Genomic DNA, 2960 nt, shown 5'->3' with positions numbered 1-2960 from the left:
TTCTTCTATTTTTCTTAATTCTGAATGGCAAATTTCTGGGCCAGTAACACAAAATATACTACACCCAGTTACATTTCTGTTTTATATGAGTCACTAATTGCATTCCAGTTCTCACAGCAGTCTATGCAAGTCTCACTACAAAAATTAATAATTGATTTGAAACTCTGAAAATCAGAGGTATGAGACACAAACTAAATTGAGGAGGGTGGATTCCAGTGTTTCACTGTTGCAACCCTCCTCAACTGATATCCAATGTCTGTTATGTGAACAGATATAAGTGGGGTATTCAGGTTCATTCTTGGATAATTTAAGAATATTACAAGCACTGCCAATGTTACAAGAACTGAATGATAATGATCATGACGGATTTTTAAAAAGGCAATAAAAGAAAGTAGATAAATTCTTTATTGGGATCTGTAGTAATACAACAATGAAACGGTCTAGGTCAGCATCACCTTAGCTACATGTTTTAGCCTATTTTAAAATATCACATAATTTTGCTGGAGTTCTTGGCAGAGTACATACATAATGTCACGTGTTGGGTATATGTCATGTGACAAGTAATTTCATGCCTTATTTGATATAGCGAATTTATTGAACACTCGCTCTCACAATCATGCAATTCACAGTTATACAATCTTAATATTATACAATTCACTATCTCAATTGCTGTTTAACTGCATCTCGGCGGATCCATTCAACTGTCTTCAGCGGCTGCTACATTTTAACTGGCTGGTTAATCGTTACTCACTAGTAACTCACTCGTAACTGGCTCAATCCTCACTACTAATCATTCACTACTCACTAACTACTGAATAGTGTTCGCTGCTCCTTATTTAGCCTCGGCACGGACAACACAGAAAACAGTTATGTGATAGGTACCGCTGCTGCCTGACACCATGTTTACAGGTTGCCTAGCAACACTGTCGAGAGTTGTTTACTTCTCTGTAGCAACCGCAGCATCCCTTGGTAACGTCACCGTGGGAGGGGGTGGGNGTTACTCACTAGTAACTCACTCGTAACTGGCTCAATCCTCACTACTAATCATTCACTACTCACTAACTACTGAATAGTGTTCGCTGCTCCTTATTTAGCCTCGGCACGGACAACACAGAAAACAGTTATGTGATAGGTACCGCTGCTGCCTGACACCATGTTTACAGGTTGCCTAGCAACACTGTCGAGAGTTGTTTACTTCTCTGTAGCAACCGCAGCATCCCTTGGTAACGTCACCGTGGGAGGGGGTGGGGTGTTGACTGGCCTGTTACCGTAGCAGCGGCAACGCTCCGAAGGTGTTACATCACTGCTGGCGGGGGAGGGGGTGTCCTGCATAGCGCAAAATGTCACAATAATATCTCTTGGGTTGTCAGAATTATTGGTCTGTGGGTCATGATTCAAACTCAGTTGACTTACCTTCATAATAGGAAGCAGCATTTTTACCATCTGCACTTCTATGTTCGGTGGAGATAAACTGTGTGCTGCTGATGAGTTCAACTGTTAACATCTTGGTTTGCAGGAGTCTCTTGCATTTCACCAGCTTATAATGAAGTGTCAGTGATTAGAAATCTGAGTGATGCAAAATACTAGTGCAGTCAATATTGCCACAGAAATGTCCTTCATTACAANGTGCTGCTGATGAGTTCAACTGTTAACATCTTGGTTTGCAGGAGTCCCTTGCATTTCACCAGCTTATAATGAGGGAATTTGATTAGTCACATAAATAGGTGACATAGCATCCTTTGGAAATGAGTGATACTGTTTAATGCACATTGCTTCAGCAAAATAGCAACATGGTAAAATTTCAATTTGTAACATAATAAACTATAATGTTAGGATAATAGTCTTGTGAGATGTGATGCTTCGTAGTCTATTCCACAAAACTATAATTTTAACATCTGCTGTTATGAGAATCTCAAATCTCATACAAGGTAAAATATGTTTATTATATTCAAGAATGATATGTAGAAGGTTATATATTTTTGCCAAGTCATAGTTCAGTGGTCAGTGCCAGGCTCCATTTTGTTTAGATCTAGGGATGTTTATTATTTTACAGTGTCAGTGATTAGAAATCTGAGTGATGCAGTGCAGTCAATATTGCCACAGAAATGTCCTTCATTACAGTAAGTATGCCTTAAAATATTAAATACTAAGAGGTAGTATTATAAATAACCAGGTTATGTAGTTCTAGTCTGGCTTAACACTTTTAAATTGTTGGAAATTGTTTTTAGACCAAAAAATTTTGTAGTGTGTTCAAAGAAAATTCCTTCATGTCAAAAAAGGTCTCTTAAGTTTAGATTATATCCATTGTTTTGTTTTCTTTCAGCTTAGGGTCCTGGTGAAGTAATGAAGAAACACTAGACAACAAACTTTTATGTTAAATATTGTGTGGATCCATTACTATAGATTCAAAATCACTAACAAAAATAAATATGTTCCTGGTTGCAGTGTGTGGTGTTCATGGACAACAGCCAATGTTCATGCTCCATTGTGAATCCAACTGACAGCTCTGCCCCTCCAAAGTTTTTCACATTTGATGGAGTGTACCATATTAACTCCACTACTGAGCAAATATACAATGAAATTGCATACCCACTGGTGGAGGTGAGTGATCAGAGAAAGGGGAATGCCTGAACAAAATTAATTAAAACATAATATAAACTGGAGTTCACAGAATTTATTTAAAAATCTTTGCAGCTCTTTGTTAACAAAATCTGTATTGGAATGCATCTTTTACTTGTGCTCTGTATGACCATTCTTTCCAGTGAATATATCTGTCACAGAGCCTCAAAAGAACTTAACCTTTGACCTCTTTCAGAGCAGAGAATGTCTGCATGACAGATGCGCTCATTGTTGGAATTGTTAACAAGATGGCACACAATTTTATGGCATGTGGTAATGCGGCATTCAGATTTGATGTGATTTGAGATCCAAATATTATTTATAAAATTTCTTCCTCATAA

The 2960-nt window shown here is 37.8% G+C and overlaps 1 long non-coding RNA gene across 1 annotated transcript in view; it reads left to right on the top strand.

Annotated features, from left to right (window-relative positions):
• LOC111867872 overlaps positions 1–2596 on the top strand; it is a 46959-nt gene extending 44363 nt beyond the window's left edge. The window contains exon 4 of the long non-coding RNA XR_002843413.2: positions 2446–2596. This is a non-coding gene — a long non-coding RNA (uncharacterized LOC111867872). The remainder of the gene's footprint in view (positions 1–2445) is intronic.
• Positions 2597–2960: the final 364 nt, after the last annotated feature.

The sequence above is a fragment of the Cryptotermes secundus genome, unplaced genomic scaffold (genome assembly GCF_002891405.2).
Source record: "Cryptotermes secundus unplaced genomic scaffold, Csec_1.0 scaffold37, whole genome shotgun sequence".
NCBI lineage: Eukaryota > Metazoa > Arthropoda > Insecta > Blattodea > Kalotermitidae > Cryptotermes > Cryptotermes secundus.
This window is presented reverse-complemented; position numbering and strand designations above follow the sequence as displayed.